This window comes from Pinus tabuliformis, chromosome 3_2 (genome assembly GCF_031772625.1).
Source record: "Pinus tabuliformis cultivar Carrire ecotype Pingquan chromosome 3_2, CPIR1, whole genome shotgun sequence".
NCBI lineage: Eukaryota > Viridiplantae > Streptophyta > Pinopsida > Pinales > Pinaceae > Pinus > Pinus tabuliformis.
The window spans coordinates 481,930,804-481,950,678 of record NC_142302.1 but is presented as its reverse complement, the minus strand read 5'-3'; positions in this window follow the sequence as shown (position 1 = coordinate 481,950,678).

The following is a 19,875-nucleotide window of genomic DNA, read 5'->3' as shown; positions in this document are numbered from 1 at the left end:
ACAATGTCATCAAGTGCATCAATGAAAATTTGCACAAGGAAAATTTGATATCAGAGACCACCCTAGGATTCCTCCAAAAGTTACATCAGCTTCAAACAAAGTGGAAACAAACAACAGAGGAAAAAGCAGAGTAAATTAAACAAGTTAAACTGGGACACATATTGGTAGTACCTGCTAAAGCCACATAGCCAATGGATGACCTTGAAATGCCTCATAACCTCTGCGAGAAGATAGTGCCAGCTCTTGCCAATGTCGTTTTTGCAGGACAGTTAAAAGCTGAAGTCGGCCAACTGACGCTTTTGAAACTGATGCTGGATATTTGAAATTTAAAGGAGCAAATGCAGGATTTATCATAGATACAGTTTAGTTTTATTTTTAGTTCATTTTTTCTTAAAATGAGGCAGGTCGTTTAAACCTCCTCATCTATTTTTGTAATATTTATTTTTAGATTTCATAGAGTAGTATTTAACCCCTCTCATTGCATTTAGAGAGGGGTCTAGAATTTTATCAAAAACAATTCTTCAGAACGTGCAGTTTGCCCCCCACTAAGGAGGTTTTGATAAAATGAATGGAATGAGATTTATTTTTATATGAGTTTGATGTCTGCTACTGAAATTCACTTTTGTACTCTTAGTGGATGTTGAATAATTTGAAGATAAATCTATATCGCTGAAGCTCATGAGTAGAACCTATTACCAATGGTATTTTTATCTCCTAATACTTTTTACTTATGTGCCAAGTGATAAATTATTTTTAGTTATTGATATATGAAAGTCTGAATGTTCAGTTGTCATTATTGCACTTTTGTATGGTGATAACTATTCTTTTTATGCTGAGTATATGAATAACTCTTATGCGATATGTTTATCATAATTGTTTCAGCTAACTTTTTATATGAAACAATCATTTTTAATGAATTCCTTTCTCGTAGTGATTGAATGATTTTTATTATCAATTGTTGTTAGAAATTATTTTAGATCTCATAAGTGAAACGTTACTCCCGAGATAGTTTAAAGTTAGAAGTTTTCTTTCATTAGGATGGATTACATATGTTAGTTAAAAGGTAGATTAGATTTAGAATAAGCATACACCCTATAAACCCAAAAATAAAAACATCATCCCGTTAGTGCACCCATCATAAATAGATTGGGAAACTAGTCCCATCATCCCCAGTCGAAGCCACTATTCCAAACGGAAAAGGAGCTGCTTTAAGGTCCAGACCGGTTGGTTATCCCCCTTGTTGTAGACTCGATTTTCGGGCCTTCAACAGGGCCCTAATAGTATCAATCTGTAAGTTGGGGTTGATGTGCCCAAATGGACCTGTAACAGTTTCCCCCTAAAGCATGAAGTCGTAAATATATATGTTAAGTGAAATGCTTTATCATGAGGAGAGGAGGTTTCGAAATGGAAGGTGACCTGCATCAGTTACAATACATATATCATGATAATTTTATTTTTTTCATGAACTAGCTGAGGGAAGGCATACCCATGCTCAACTTATAAACTTTCATTACATGCAAAAATATAGTCGTTTATGGATATAGACCAATGAATGGTTGACCATGAATGTAAGGCCATTGTACATTTGATTTAGTACTCCTGAAAATGTCGCAGCTCGGATGGATGAAACTAGATCTGAGGTCTTCAATCTCGTTCAATATTTTGCTCAAGTACAAGTCTAACCATGGGAATAGATTTTCTGAAGTCGAACATGGAAAGACATCATCTGATTACCTGCCAATGATGTAAGCCATTAATAGACATGAGAGGAATCACCGATAATGATAATGACCGTCAAGGTACTATAGTACATTTCACATGGTGTGAATAAATGATTTGATGTCGAACACCATAAAAAGTCTTTCCGTCAAAGGCCATTGATGTTAACCTATCGTCGGAAGTGAGAAACCTACCATTGATGTATGCAAGCTTCAAGATACTGAAGGGGTGTTTCTAAGTCAACTTCTTGGATGATGTGCTAATGTCAACAAGAAGCAACTCATCGCAGGAGGGGCTTGATGTATCTCACGTCTATGACACGAAACGAGATAAATGATTTTGGAGATGAAAAAATCGACTGAAAACACAAGGTTCAGGAATGGCAGTCATGAAAATGAAGGTTTGCGGTATTGCAAAGGATAAAGTTTGAATTGAATGACTTCTCTTGAACATGTCGGCGACACTAAGATGAATTGGTAGCATTGACCCAAAACAAAGTAATGGATGGTATGATAGACCAGCGGTGTGATAACCATCAAGCTGAATGATCCAACTCACATAGTCACGGTGATAAGGTGAAAGTTTCATGTTCAAGAGCGACTTGCTACCATAATTTTTTCTCGGCTTTTCCATTTTCCCCAGTCATTGCTAACCAATACCTTTTTATTTTTTATCAAGCTTAAGGAGGATAACATATGCTTGTTGTATAATTTCACCCTTTGGGCAAATCCATCGCTATTTGATGCTTTAACGAGTCTAGCGAAGGTGAAACTCGGCCCTGTCTAGATGGATAAGTTTATCGCTATTTGATATTTTTAACGAGTTTAACGACAAAGACAACTCGGTCCTTTTCATGTTTAGAGAGTTTGAAAAGGGATGAAAAGGAAACTCCATAAGTTCTTTTTCGTAAAATAATCTCTCAAGTTCGAAAAAGTGTAAAATAATACAAGAGAGATATCATTTCCAATCCTTTAACGAGCTGGAATAGACAAGCGCTTGACAATCTTTTCATATTTAGAGAGTCTGAAAAGAGTTTAAAGAGGATTCCAAGAGGGTTCCTTTTCCGTTTTTAACAAAGCTCGAAAAAGAGACAAAAGTTTGCTTTGTGGTCAAAGATGTTCAATTTACACTTGAGCACGTCAAATTCTTCTTTTAGTTGTTAAACCTGCTCAAAACTCCATCAAAGTGGATTAAAAATACATGTTCATGGAAAAAATGAATAAAAACTAATGTTTACTCGATTAATGTGCAAAAAATAAACATAAAAACAAGTTTTGTCATTCATTTTTACCATTTCACTTTTACCCTTTGACTTTGGTGCTCTAGGGAAGTTTTCTACCTCGAAGTTCACTAGTTGATTGCAGAGGATTCAATGGACCGTTTCTCATGTCGTTTGGACTAGGTAGGAGCTATCCCTATTCATTTTCATTTTATTCCATTTGTTTTCAGTTTTAAGCAAAAAATTTTGGTTTTTGAAGCCCCTAGGGTTTCATTTTTCGAACTCTGGATCAATGCACCCTTTCAATATCGAAAGGTGTGCTGCATTGCGCACACCTAGAAGGTTGTATGCATTGTAGCGCACTATCTCTAAGGGAGGGGTGCAATGGGTACAAAAACCAAATTTTTGACAGTTGTTTTCTCCCAAATTTTCCACTATTTTTTGCAAAAAATGGATCCTAATTTGTCTAATGGTTGCATTGCAGACATTCATTGGATCAAAATGGTGATTATATGGAGAGAACGAGAGCATGAAGAACAAGATATGATTTCCCTAAATAATCAGGGAATAGTTGATGCCCTAAGGAATTGTGGGTTACTCAAGTATTTTCGATTATCTAGCATGCGGCAACAAATTGAGCTTTTATAGTACCTTGTTCATTCTTGGGATCCTACCGATCAAGTCTTTCACATTAGGGGCAAAGTGATCCCCTTTAACATTGATGATATTTACTTTTTGAGTGGACTGTCTAGGCGGGGTGCCCCCATCTCATTATCAAGATTTACCAGAGGAGGTGAATCAGTGAGAGACTATATACAACAGTTCTGCCGAGAAGGATCTCAACCTAATAGAGACAAAAATATCAACATCAGGGATGTTAGTGATTTACCGTTGAGAACAATCCTTTTTACCCTCGCCAAACTGGATGGCGGCGCAACTTTACACTTGGCAAATAGGTCATATATGCAGTATGCTTTAGAGTGTTTGGAGCCAAAAGTGTTCAACTGGTGTGAGGCAATTCTTTTATCCATGAAAGAACAACTGATCAAGGTAAATAATGGAAAGACAAAAAAATTTGGCTATGGGTCTATCTTGATTTCTTTTTCCTTGGAGAGAATTCCACTCATGCAGCCACAACTCATCTCACTAGCAATACCTGGAGCTAGAGACCCACGAATGCAGAGGTGAGTAGATCTTATGGCTAGGCATGATGGCAGTCATTGATCTTGTTTACCCCTGCTTTCTTTGAGTGGTTTGACCGATAGGACATGGTATTCGCAGAATATCCATATTCAAGAATGGATTTTCGTTGTGATCCAGATCTAATGTTACCGGTTGGAGCACAGTGGAGTGCTATTGGTAAATTGTTTGACCAAAGTGTTTTTCTTTTTAAATTTTCTACCTTTTTTGTGTTTTTTTTATTGCCAAGACTAAAAAAACATCTTTTATATGTATGAAAATGTCAGACCTATTCGACCTGTGGAACATCAACAAGAGGCAGGTGTGCTAGTACAAAGAGCTGTTGGGAGAGCAGTCCTCCGAGACTTGGATTTAGCAGAGACATTGGCTGAGCTACAGGATCACTTAGAGGGTTTGACTCTAGGTATTCCAGATGTCTGGATCGAGGAGTTACCTATGCGATTGCAACGCCACACCATTGGTGTGCCGAGTCGTTGGATGAGACTCCTACACATGATAGCACAAGTTGTGACTTGTTAGCATGAGCAGCACTAGTCTACTTGGATATTTTCCGCATACATTTTTGAGTTTTTTGGGTCAGATGACCAATTTTTGTCTTGGACACCAACTATTTGTGAAAAATTATATACAGCTATCTATATTAACTTTCAGAGTTTTATTATGGTTAAGTGATGCAATCCTATTCAAATGATGATGTGAATTGAAAATGTTTACTTTAAAAATGTCGCAAATGTCTATTTAACACATAGTTCGCTAGAGAATTATTTAATGTCTTTATATTTTTGGAAATATGTTGATATTGAATAAACTCAAAATACCTTTCCAAAATACAAACTCTAAGGAACATGCAATGAATTGCTGGGTTTCGGACGGTATAGTAGCTAGTAAGCTATAGTACAACAAGTTGTGAGTCTAGCCTAATGATGATTCAGCGTATGCCAAGTGAAATGGCATCAAAGAGGAGTTCAATCAACGCACTATACTTAGCGAAAATGGCCCATGTTGTAGAAGATAAATTCTGCGTACTACGACTAGCTCCATTGGCATAACCAAAAAATGGTTCCAAAAAGTTCAACATATGCAACAAATGCGAAGTGGATTACCTAACTAAATAAAAACTCTAAAAGAAACACACACACAAATTCAATCAAATCATATATACATTGAGTTTCACTACACTTAACTAAGCATAGTAATGTTTAAGGTACAACCCGTTTCGGGACTGCGACAATGGAATCCCATCATAGTCCACTAACTCGTAGGCACCTTTCATCAACACATATTTAACAATATAAGGGCCCATCCATAGTGGTTCAAATTTTCCTGCTCCAAGTTTATCAAAATCCTAATCGTAAAGCAAGGCCAGGTCACCTTCTGAGAATACACGAGGTTTAACATTTTATCATATTGCGCCTTGATGCGTTTTTTATGCCCTCGTTAGCCACTACAGCATCATGACGTGTTTCATCCAGATGGATTAACTCCAATAAATGCGCTTCTTCTTCAGAAGTGTCAGGTAGCAGGTCAATCGCGAGTTTGAGAGACGAGATTTCACATTGGATTGGTAAGACTGCTTCCAAACCATACACCAACTGAAAAGGCGTAAATCCAGTCGCATTTCTCACCGAGGTTCGATATGCCCACAAAGCCGAGTACAGGATTAAATGCCAATTCCTCTTATGAACTCCAATCATTCTTTGCAACATGCGCTTAAGGACTTTTTTGATAGCCTCAACTTGTCCATTAGCTTACGAGTAGTATGGAGTAGAACTATCATGTGATAGTCCTAATTTGGCAGTTAATTCAAGCATCATGTGATTGCGAAAATGCAACCCATGATCTGTAACTATAGCTTGTGGTACACCAAACCTGGCAACCACATGGTTGAAAAAAAATAGAGCAGTCGTTTCGCCACTGTTGTTCAATGTTGGCATCACCTCGGCCCATTTGGTAAAATAGTCAACGGCGACTATAATATACCCATGCCCCCTGGCCGAGGTGGGGTTACATGTCATAAAGTCAATGCCCCATTTTGTGAATGGGCCAACAACAATGACTGGATGCAATGGTGCAGTTGGTAATCTGGTTTTACGGTCAAATATCTGGCAAGCATGGGAACTCTACTGACAGCAAGAATGCAATCTTTGAATATGGTTGGCCAAATGTAACCAGCATGTAGAATTTTCTATGTAGTTGCGTAACCAGATAAATGCCCCCCACAAACACCTGAATGACACTCATTTAAAACATTTTCGGCCTCCTCATGAGTAAGGCACCTACGTAAAATCATATCGACACCACGATGATAAAGTGTATCACCAATGATTAGATAATATTTGGCTTGGTATCGAGTACGTCATTGTTCAGAGCGAGAGGTATTAGGCCGAAAAGCTTGGGTCTGGAGATAGACCAGTATATCTCCATACCATGGATCACTTGACGAAATAAGAAATAGAGACTCATCCAAGATTGATGCTTCTGATGTTAAATCATTGGAGGATGAGGGAAGATCGCAAAGTAACTCAACAAAGACAAGAGATTTCTTTGATTTAGATTTGATGAATTCCAAATCAAACTCCTGCAAGATAACTATCCATTTAGAATACTTGCCCCCCAGAAATTGACGTGACAAAATGTATGTCATAGGGTTGCAATCTGATATAATGGTAGTTTTGCGGAGGAGGATGTAATGACGAAATCTCTGCACAACTTGAATGGCTACCAAGGCTAACTTTTCGACATGTGAATACTTACTTTCTATATCGTTGAGATTACGACTCAAATAATAAATAGGATGTTCAATTCCACTTTCTTCTTGAACTAAAACCATACCAATGGTTGTATCTGCAGTGGCAAGATACAGGTAAAAGTCTTTTTGATAGTTTGGGGCATACATTAATAATGCTCTAATCAATGAATCTTTAAGAGCATCAAAAGAAGCTTGCGCAACTTGGCCCAATGGAAGGGTACCCCTTTCTTCAATAGACATGTATAACCTTTAGCTAATTCAACATAGTTTGGAATGAACCTCCTTAGAAAGTTTGCCTTCCCTTGAAGTCTTTGTATCTGTAACAAGTTAGAAGGTGGAGGCAAGTCAAGGATTGTCTTAACCTTAATGGGATCAAGTCGAATTCCATCTTTTGAAACTACGAATCCAAGAAATCAACCAAATACAACACAAAACACACATTTATGTGGATTGAGTCTTATCTTGTAGTGTTGACATCGTAAGAATATTGCTCTCAAATGTTGTAGGTGATCAGTCAGTTTTCGTGAATGAGCGGGAAAATCATCAAGATAAGGTTGAATAATGTGCTTTATGTCATGGAAGGCATAATTCATCACCCTATGAAATGTAGCCCCTGCATTATTCAAACCAAAAGTTAACTTTTGATAAGCGAATGTGCCCCACGGACAAATAAAATCAGTTTTCGATTGGTCCTGTGGGCGGATATTGATTTGATTGTAGCTAGAAAATCCATCCATGAATGAAAAGATTTCACATCCGGCACATTCGTCAATAATCTGGTCAATAAAAGGTGTAGGATAATTGTCTTTTAGACATGCTTGGTTTACATCCCTATAATCGACGCACACTCGAATTGTTCCTTGTTTTTTCATCACTAGAACAATATTAGATACCCAATCAGTAAGAGGTAAAGGGAAAATGAAGCCAGCATGCAAAAGTTTTTCAACCTCTACTTTAATGGCAACAACTTTCTTAGGATGAACAGGTCGTAGCCGCTATCGTACTAGTTTGACATCAGGGTACATTTTAATCTCATGTTGAACAATACTTGAGTCAATTCTTGGCATCTCCTCATAAGACCATGCAAAAATATCTTGAAATTTGCGAAACAGAGCACAGTAATTATCAAGTTCCAATGGAGAACAGGATTTTCTGACATGAATGTTTTCCAAAATATTAGGCTTGGTCGAAATGTTTAAAGAAATCGTTTCTTCTATGTTGGACAAATTATGCTCAGAATCTACAGTATTTACAGAATTTGACAAGAAATCAACGATCGATGGGTGTTTTAGTTCATTTGAATAATCTTCAATGTCATCTAGAAGGTGGGAATGATGATGATAATCCTCCCATGGTGCCTCTCCTATCATCATTGATTTGACGATTCCTTCATCCATAGAATGTATACGTGAAAAAGGATCCGAAGAGGTACCATATTCTAACGATCTATCTACCCATACAATTGTTGAGTGTAGATTAGGGTTTGCCGCACAAGCCCGAAAAATTGATTGCTATGATGATTCAATGGGGCTTAACGGCAACGCCTCACTATGACCATCAGTTTCAAAGTAGTTGGAAATCTTCGTAAAATCAGATGATGTAGAAGAAATCATGTTGCAAGTCTCTACTCTTTCCACTTCCGCCAAACCAGATGGTGACGGGAGGGTAAAAGTGCCCATTAGGGAAGGATCTTTAAGGAGACCTACTCCAACACTTTGAAGTGACAGTGGGTTTCCGTGTATCAATGGAATGCTTCCCGTAGCCTGTGAACTATTGGCAAAGAAGGCTAGCTAATCAATGACTGTGATTCCACCCTTGAAAGGGAATGAAATTGTACGAAAGTACGTGGAAACGATAGTAGCCATAGCATATACCCAAGGTCTTCTTAGTAAAATGTTGTAATCAAAGAGTCCGTCAACTACCTCAATGTCAACAATAACTGTCTTTCCCCCTAGTTTGATTTGCAGGTTACTCAAAATCCCATATGGAGTATATGTTCTTCCATCAAAGGCTTTTAACATAGTTGGTGATCATGACAATGGCAGTAAACCAAGTTTTTTCCAGTAGCTCATGGACATGATGCAAGTAGATGCCCCCTCATCAATAAGTGTTCGGTGAACATTCTTATTGAGGGCTTTTACTTGGATTAGGAAAGCTAATTGTGCTGGTAACTGTGGTGAATATCCCGCATGGTTAAAAACCACAAGATTTGAATCCGTAGGATCTATTCCACCTATTGCTGAAAATAAAGCTTGTTTCTGGGAGGGACAGTTTTGCAACACCTCAAGTGTCGACATAGCAGAAGGTGATTGAGCTAGATCTTCCACTATATTATATTTTTTAGCTTCTTGAGCACGAGGTTTGAATGTTGATTTGTGCACAACTCCCTTTGGTGGCTTTATCGTCAATTCAGGTGTGACTGGTGGAACAACTTCTGATGAAGTTGAGGTCGAAGTACTAGGTTGATCAGTAGCTTGATTATTCGACGACAACGTATTTCCATAATCTTTGTTTCTTGTTGACACCAAAACATTATTTTGTGGATTTGTGATGGATAACATGAGTACTTGGGATGTGGAAGCATGGTCAGTTGCAACCAAATGTGTCTCCGGGGTTGGAAACGGATCTGTCAACACTGCTGATGTGGTTGAAGTCTTTAAAAATTTAGAGACCTCAGAGCGATGTGGACAATCTCTTGTATAATTCTCATCATTACATATCAGACATGGATAACGAGGTTTCCTGGCCGCGGTAGGGGAATCAGATGATTTCTCTGGAGTGGAATTTTCTTGTTTCTTTTTGTTATTCTTCCCCTTTTTCTTACCTCCTGGTTGCTTTGGATTTTTGCCTTTGTCAGATGACACAGCATTAATCTCTGAGGCATGAGTGTTTTCTAATGCATTGGTAGCTTGATTGGAAACAACAAGAGTTTGACCAGATGGTCTTCCTGCCGCCTGTGTGCTTGAAGAACTGATCACACCGTCACCGGCATGAGAGTCCTTACTCGATTGTGGAGGTGGTGGAACAGTGTAAGCTGGTCTAGGTGCATTGGGGATTTTATCATAGAGTGTGTTGGATTGTGTGTAAATCAAATCCAAGTATTGAGCACGAGTGATAACTTTCTCTTCTGTGACAACTCCACCTTTTGCCACATCCTCAGTGATTGATGGCAATAAGGACTTTATGAACCACTCAGCTAAAAGTTGATCGGGAATGTATGTCTTAACCATTCAACAACGACGCTACCACTCATGAATATGATCTGATATATGGGTAGCAGTAGTCTATTTAAAGTTGGTCAAGAGTTCTGTTCTAGTCTCGTATCTGATAGGTAACTGGAAGTGGGTCAAAAAGGTAGTGGCTAAAGTGGTGAAGTTACCGAAAGAAGCTCTTGGTAATTCAATGTACCATTTAGTAGTTGGACCAATAAGTGTTCTTTGGAAAAGACAAAGTCTGATCGAATCATCATTCAAAGTGTTGGATGAACACCATAAATGAAAGGTCATAACATGATTCAATGGGTCTTCACCAGGATTTTCGTTAAACTTTGGAATATCAGATGGTAACTTATGCGGAATTACCGGCCACCAAGGTGCATATGAGATTGGATCATTGGTAAGTCGGTTTAAATCTGGTAATTCTAAAGTTGCTACGAATAGCAATTGTTGATTCAAGTCAGGTTGAGCATACCCAGAATATGATGGAATTTCCTGTGCAATAGGTCTTTGCAGACCATCATAGGGGATATGCATTTGGTAACCTTGGTATGGTTATTGAAAAAAACCAATATAAGGTGGTTGTTGATAACCAGATTGAATTTGTGGTTGTCCATAACCTGCAAAGCCTTGTTGCCCAGGACCAGGAACTGGGGTTGTTGGAATTGCAGCAGCCACGGTTGTTGAACCAACTGTTGTTGCCCAGTAATGAAAGGTTGACCAGGTTTGAATCAACTATACCAGTGTAAGTCTGGGTCAGTCCAAATAAAGGTATACTAACCTGAGGTTGTTGCTGAACTCCAGAAACAAGTGGTTTTTGTATAGAAACTTGAGAAACTTGAATGTTTTGACTTGAAACTTGTGGTTGCAAGGGAGAAGGATCATTTTGTACCGGTTGAGATACAATATTTTGAGCTTGTGACTATCGCACAGTAGTAACAACAGGTGTAGTAGGAATAGTTGACATAGTTTTCATTGGTTGTGTTGGATACACAAGCCTTGGTTGAGTTGGCATTGCTGGTTGCCATTGACAAACTCTAATTCTAGGTTGACTTGAATATTGTGGGAAATTACCATATGGTTGTCCTCCGAAATAAGGAGGATATGATGAATAAGCATATTGCTCTCCATATGGTGGAAATCCAATATTTAATGGATACACAGGTATTTGTTGACCAGATTGCCCAGCCTGATACTGATGTGCAGGATCAAACTGTTGAGTTCCCATTAGAGAAGAACCAGGTAGAATTCTGGTTGAGGACATGGGTGATGACCATGGTGCAGAAGCAACCCCTGAGTGGGTTCCTGACAATGATTGGTAACCAATCGGGACGAACGATTCACCATATAGGTGCAACTCAAGTGTGGTAGAAAACATCGAAGGAGTTACAACAGAAGATTCTGTTGCAGCTGCATCAAATGATATAGTATGGGATGTTAACGGTTGTTCAGCCATAGTTAACTGGCCCAAAAGTTGTCCTAAAGATTCAACGGGTACTTGAAAGGAAGCAGGATCAAATGAAGCAAAGTAATCAAGAGTAGTAGGGTAAAGATAAAGCCCAGTTCCAAAGTGAAATGGGGTTCCAGGTGTGGAATCTTCTACTAATTCCTCCTCTATGGCAATCAAATCTGGTGGAAGAACTTGACCGTCAAGTCTGTAAAAGATTTCTGGTGTTGATGAAAGTGTAGTTTCAACAGCAACTGATGTCTAAGGGGTAACAACTTCTGAATGTCAAAATTCGAAGTCCAGATGTTCAGGTAAATGAACAACAGTTTCAAAGGGAGGTTCCTGAACAATTTCAGGTTCAGATGTAACTTCTATTTGAACTGGGATAGATTCTAGACTAACTTCTAGTTGAGCTGTTTCAAGTTCAGAAGCACTTTCTTGTTGAACAATTTCAAGTTGAGTATCAACTTGTTGTTGGACAACCTCAGTTATTGTTTCACAAGGATTAATGCTAATGTCCTCAAGTAATTGTGAAACTTCTTCTTTAGGAACGGATGTACCAAAAATAGTCGGAGTAACTGGAGTCTCTGTAGCTACTAAAATAAATGTTTCAGGTAACCTAGATGAATAACTAGGAGTTCTTGATGTACTAGACTCAATTAAACGAGTCTGCTTTTTCCAAATTGGTGTCGCTTCGGGAGGCAAAGGCGGTTGGCTCGCTGTTCTCCACGAACGACGGGGTTTGGGTTGATGTTCCTCCATGATTGCTGATTAATTTTATTATCAAAAAGTAATAAACAAAAATGGATAACTAGGCAAAAGGTTTACCAGGCAACTGTGAATTTCAGATTACCTCCTGGCAAACCAAGAAGTACAGGCAGGAAATTTCCCCGAATGTTGTGTTCGGTGTATCACATCTGCAAGGTGGCTGACTCGGTTACTTAAGGATGGATAGCAACCTAGTGTTCTCCTCCCATATATACCCGAAGGTACATGGAGGCTCAGTCCCTATAAGCGTTGTCTAATGCAAAACTGCACAGTGAAAGCATTCCCATATACTTTACGTACTGTAACACCACCCTATATACCCGAAGGTACATGGACGAGCTACGATATACTCACATACGTGGAATGAGGCATCACACTCGGGATGTATTGCAGACAAGTTAGCGATAGCTGCTTGGTTTAACAATGCCGGAACACGTCTCTAGCCTAGAACCACTAATGTTTTCGTTAATGACAATGCTCCATTAGGTAAGTTGATGTTTATTTTAAGTTGATATTGCTTAGGAATTTGTCTTTCAAGTTCACCAAGTGATGTATTCTGAAATTCCTAGGAATGCAACTATCATGATAAGCATTCTTTCCATTCAGTTTTAACAATGAAAATCCTAACTACTTAGGGATAGAGCAATCAGATTTCTTTTGATCAAAGAGCAAAGAGCACAATCTAAATGAAAATTCCCTACACTATTCCATTTAGCACACACAAACTCTTTTCAATGCAAGATGCATGTATTTATTTTCAATTTCCCTTAATGTGAATGATTCAAAAAGGAAAACTAATGCACAAACGATCAGTAAACTCTTTTCATAAAAATGACGATTTTGCGACAATTTCTTTTCAAGGAAAGGAAGACTCTACGACACTTTCGTTTTCAAAGAAATGAGGAATTACGACACTTTCAATGAAAAGACTAATCATATGCACATATCAACCAATTGATCTTTCATGAATGAAGATTTGACGAAAATTAAACTTTCGAAGGAAAGACGATTTTACAACACTTCCTTTCGCTAAAGATCAATCTATTAAAAATAACTTTCAACTATAGATTGAAAATGATAAAGTAAATACATAAGAAACATTTATCAATCCTAGTCTAAGTAGGGCCAAATTAAGGAGATGAAAAACTATTTTCAGAGACAAAACATCATTGACATTCAGCAACTCATTCAAACAAGAGAAAATTGGCAAAAACTTTCAGTTCCTAGATGGGAAACTAACCCTCAAGGGATCAGCGCAGGCAGCAGTTAGAGATAGTGCGATGAATCGCACTGGATCTATGCAGGAAGTGCACTGCAGTGTAGTGTGTCCTTCATTAGACTATGCTGGTGATAGTAAGTGATTTTGAAGGCAATTTTTTCATAGTTTCGACTCAATTTTCAATGAAAGAGGACTGAAATCAATCAACGACCACAAGTACAGTATATAGAAATGTCTTAAGAGGTTAATAAGCTACTAAGATGGATAATTTCTTCCCCAGTGGAGTCGCCAATTTGTTTTCAGAAGTTTTTGTGTTCTTGGATAAACACTTAATCCCTCTAGACTAGTAGCTTAATCTAAAAACGACAGCACAAAGCGTTCTCTACCTTTTCTATAAACAATAGATAAAATAAGAGAACAGAGAACCCAGTTGTAGCGTCCGCTTGTTCCTTATCTCCCTTGAGCGATTATGTTGCTCCTTCCCGTACTTAAGCCGCTTGAGAAGTACTTGCACACAGATAGAAACAAGAACCCATCAAAGCATATGATAATGATCTATTGATTAAACATAGCATGGAATCAAGTACATGATAAGCATATGAAAGCATCAAAAGATAATACAAGCATATGGAAAAATCTTTGAACACTTTATTAATAAAAGGAAGAATTACAACCCAATTTTCCTGATTCAGCATCATTCCTCCAGTTCAATCCCATCCTCTCCTCACAACAAGAAAGACACTTTGACATCATTACAATACTTGCAATCAACTCAAAACTCATATCAACAGCATCTCCCTACTATTCAATAATTTCCAGCCCCTGATCTCTTAGATGAGTGATCTTTTTATAGGTGAATGAAGGAGGTTATGCCATTAATGGTGATAATGAATGCCCTCCTATTTTTAGAAATCAGTTCCATGGAAGAAGGGATAAGGGGATTGATGTTCCTTAACTCCCTTCCTCATCCAAATGCGAACTCAAAGGAGTGGGTAGTTTTGAGAAACTTCTAGAGGCATCCAATGGATAAGGAATCTTCAAACCCTCACGGAAGTTCGCTCAAATTCGCCTAGCGCAGGCCAAAGAGGGACCAAGTGCGCTGCATAACACCTTGTCAGTGTATGGTTTGCATTGCAGTGCACCCTAATGAATGCCTACCTGCGCTGATCTTCTTAGAGGCAGTTTTTGGATGTTTTCAGTGATAGAACTTCTTGGTAAGTGAGGCATTCTGATGACTAACTTATTTAGGGCATGTAACAACTGCACTAGGGGTTGATGGGACATAATAGTATCGGTCTATAAGTTGGGGTTGATGTGCCCAAATGGATCTGTAATAGACATGCAACCACACACTACAAGTCGTCTATCACTTAACTCAACTTGACTCAACCCTTCAACACTCAACACTCAACACTCATTTAACTGACTCTCTAAGTTTAGCCAACTCCTCATGTGGGAGTAATTAGCTTATTTTAACAACTAAAAATGTCAAGAGGCTCCATGGTGGTGTCCATTTGCTTGTCTACCCACTTGCAATTTTCACACAAAACTACCTGTTGGATGTGATCAAAGAGCTCCTCCGCCTGAGAATGGATGTTTAGGAAGAGTTCCAGAGCTTTTCCGAGCCACTCTACACTAAGATAAGATGTGTCTCTTTCCTGTAGCCAACAAATCTCCAAACTGAGCAAGCTCTGGAAGAAGCCCACAAGGGGATGTGTGTAAGTCATGGGATATATTGTTGACGACGTATTGGTTCGACAATGGAATGAAAGAGGCAGTAGGGCATGGTACACTACCCCGAGAGACGAAAATATGAAGGGAGACTCCATCATAATTCTTCTTCAATGTTTGTTTTCTTCTACAATTCTGCTGGGAAAGGCGTCCCAGGGAAGATTAAGTAGGTAATGCCTTGAAGCCAACAGGTCAACTTGGCAGTGTGGATCGATGAGGATAAGAAGATTATAGGCGGATGTAATCATCAATTACATTTCACATGTCACTAACGTGTGCAATACAATTGCTTCACAAGTATTCGAACTCGTGGCCTTGGCTCAGATATGGCCTTGGTTGCATTGTCAAATCTCACTCCCGCTCATCCTTTGCACTATGTAGTCCAGCCAGAAATAGTTCATTTTTCAAACTCACAAGTTGGCAACTCCTGTTTCATATGGCATCGGCGACATAATCCTCCACACAAAAGATAAAAACAAAAACAATTTTTTTATTTTTTTATTTTTATTTTTTATTTTTTTTATTTTTATTTTTATTTTTCGCTTGTCATTGTCGCCCCATGCCTAAGGACCCCACCTCAAAAACTCCTAGTCTTCTCGATTAATAAGATATAACAAAAAAAGTATTTATCCGATAAATAATTTTTCATGCACTGAAACAAGAAATAACCCAGAAAATTTACTCAAACACAGAACACCAGATTTACATGGAAAACCCCATTTTGGGTAAAAACCATGGGGAAATGGTTTAGTAGATTTTTATTATCATAATGAAAATATTTATACATTTCACTCACTTCATTCTTTCTCACCCATACATTTCCTTTTTTACTCACACCCCTATATATACAAATATTTCATTATAATACCATGGGTTGTGAATACCATGAGCATTAACAACTTTGACTTGATCTAGTTTCACACCTAACAATCTCCCACTTGAGACCAAATAGAAGTTTGAGTGAATGTTTTTTAAATTACTTTCTCTTCTTGCTACTAACCCTTTCCCAAGATGCATTTTTATCATGTTTGCATTACTCCAGCCAAGGTTCTACAAAGTTCTTGTTTATCCCTTGGCAAAGTCTTCGTTAACATATCAATTGGATTTTATGTAGTTTGTATTTTCTCCAATTGTAGTAGCCCATCATTTAACACTTCACAAATCTAATGATATCAAACATCAATGTGCTTTGTCTTAGAATGATATGTTGGGTTTTTTTCTAAATGAATAACACTCTGACTATCACAATGCAACAAATATTTATCTTATTTTATTCCCAACTCTCCTAAAAATCGTTGCATCCACAACATCTCTTTGCAAGCTTCTATGGCAGTGATGTATTATGCCTCTGTTGTGGAGAGGGCCACTACTTTCTACAATTTGGACATCCAGGATATTGTTGCACTTGCAAAAGTACATAAATAACTAGTGGTGGACTTTCTAGTATCCACATCTCCAGCCATGTTTGCATCTGTGTAACCTTCAAGAACAACATTGTTATTACCAAAACATAAACAATAATTACTAGTACCCTTGAGATACCTCAAAATCCACTTTACTGCTTGTCAATGTTGTTTGTTTGGATTTTCAAGGAACTTGCTCACTACTCCCACTGAATGTGCAATATCTAGACGAGTACATACCATGGCATACGTCAAGCTACCAATTGTTGAAGCATAAAGGATTTTACTCATTTCCTCCTTCTTCTTGTCATTATAAGGGCTAAATCAGCACTAAGTTTGAAGTGTGATGCTAGGGGCATACCAACTGGATTGGCATCCTTCATATTGAACCTGTATAACACCTTTTCAACATATTTTTCTTGTGACAACCACAAATTTATATTATTTTTATCACGTATAATCCTCATGCCCAATTTTTGTTGTGTTGGACCTAGATCTTTCATTGAAAATTTATTGCTCAAGTCCTTCTTCAACTTATTAATCATGTTCTTATCATGTCCAACAACTAGCATATCATCCACATACAACAGTAGTATAATATACCTTTCTTTGTCATACCTCTTGATGTAGACACAATGATCAACCTCTAGTCTTTTGAATCCATGCTCTAGCATAAATGAATCAAATTTCTTATACCATTGGCAAGGTGCTTGTTTTAGCCCATAAAGGCCCTTTTTCAATCTGCAGACAATATCTTCTTTACCTTTTACCTTGAATCCTTCTGGTTGTTCCATATAAATCCCTTCCTTCAATTCTCCATGAAGAAAATATTTCTTCACATCTATTTGTTCACATTCCAAGTCTAATGCAATACCAAGAATAACTCTTATGGAAAACATTTTAACAATAGATGAATTTTTTTCTATAAAGTCAACACCTTGTTTTTCTGCAAATCCCTTCACCACTAGCTTTGCTTTGTATCTTTCCTTCTTCTCCTCACCCTCATGTTTAATCTTGTATGCCCATCTTTTTTGTAAGGCATTTCTTCCTTTTGGAAGTTTCATTAGATCCCAAGTTTTAATTTTCAACAAAAAGTCCATTTCTTCTTCCATTACTTTCTTCCACTTTTCACTACTTTCCACTTCACAAACTTCTGGAAAACAATTAGGCTCACCTTCATCAATTAGAAAAATATAATCTAAGGGTGGATACTTTTGTGACTACTTTTGAGACCTAGTAGACCTGTGAACCAACTTTGGTGGTGTATTTTCCACCTAAATCTCTTATAATGGCTGCGAAAAGTTTTATTCTTGTTGTTGTCCACCCTGTTCTTGAGTTTGTTTCTCAGATTCTTCTAATGGTGGGATATTTTCTTGTTGTTCTATAAACTTGTCAACAATTTTCTTGACCTCTATTTCACCTGCAGACCTTTTATACATCTCAGATTCATTAAATATTACATCCTTGCTTCTAACAATTTTGTGATTAATTGGATCCCATAGACGGTAACCAAACTCACCATCTGCATATCCCAGAAAAAATGCACTTCCTTGATTTATCATCTAATTTGCTTCTATGCTCTTTGGGAATATGCATAAATGCTTCACATCCAAAAAAAATTAGGTGAGAATAATTTACCTTTTTACCAGTCCAAACTTCTTTAGGAATACCACCATCTAGGACTATAGAAGGTGAGTGATTGATGAGGTAACAAGTTGTCCTTATCACTTTCCCAAAAATTATTTTCCAATCTGGAATTCGACAACATACTCCTCACCTTCTCCATAATAGTGTGGTTCATCCTTTTTGTAGTACCATTTTGTTGGGGAGTACCAGGCATAGTCTTCTCATGTTTAATGCCAAACTTATTACAATAATTCTTGAATGCATTGGAGAAATACTCCCCACCATTATCTGTTCTCAAACATTTGAGAAATTTATTAGTCTCCCTTTCAACAACAACATGAAATTTATGAAATATCTCAAACACCTCACCTTTACTTTTCATAGGGTAGGCCCAAACCTTCATAGATGCATCATCTATGAATGTAACAAAATATGAAGCTCCTCCTAAAGACTTAATATTCAACATCCCAAACACATCATAGTGTATTAATTCTAACAAATTTATTTTCCTTTCATGACCACCTCTAATAAAAGAAACCCTTCTTTGCTTACCACAAATACAATGTTCACAAAGATCAAGTTCATAGGATTTCAAACCTAGAAGTAGATTTTTACCAACAACTTTTAGCCCCTTTTCACTCATGTGGCCCAAGTGCTTATGCCATAACTCCACTGAGTTTTCTTCTTTTGCAACAACAAGTGTATATGATATCTCTATTGTTTCCTTCATTGTATACAAGGTTCTTGTCTTGGATCCTTTAGCCAGCACCAATGACCCTTTAGTAATTTTCTAGCCACCTTTCCCAAAGGTTGTGGAGCATCCTTCATCATCCAATCATCCCATAGAGATCAAAATCATACACATCTCTGGGACATGCCTAACTTATTTCAACAAGATACCTTTTCCATCCTTTGTCTTGATTCAGACATCTCCCACTCCAACAATATTACAAAAATGATTATTTCCTAAATGTACTTTACCATGATCAACTTCTTCATATGTAACAAAATTATTTTTACATGGGGTCACATGGTGAGATGCTCCAGATTCAAGTACCCAATCAATGCTACTGCTAGAAATATATAAACATGCTTCTTCTACTAAAACAATTAATAAAACATCACTTTCAAAAGCTACAACAGTAGTCTCACCTTCCTTTGTGTTGCTATATTTTTTATTTGTGTTGATTGATTTTTTCTCCTTCTATTCCTCCTTCTAACAATCCTTCTCTTGTATCGTGCTCTTCCACAGTGAAAACAACTGAGTCTTCCCATTCTTGATTTCGATCTACCTCTTGATTTTGAATGCCCCTGTCTACCACGTTCAATTTTCCTTCCACAATCAGCTAAGACTAGAGCTTCTCCTCCCTGGTTTTCCGCAATTGATTTGTGATGCAACTCCTTGTTCATTAAACTACCACTGACATCACCAAACTTCACGATCCATGTAGGTGTTGAAGTGATAACAACTACTATGAAATTTTCATAGCGATCTCGCATAGAGCACAATAATAAGATGGCTCTAATCTCGTCATCCAAAATAATTTTGACAGAGGCAAGTTGACTTGTTATTATATTA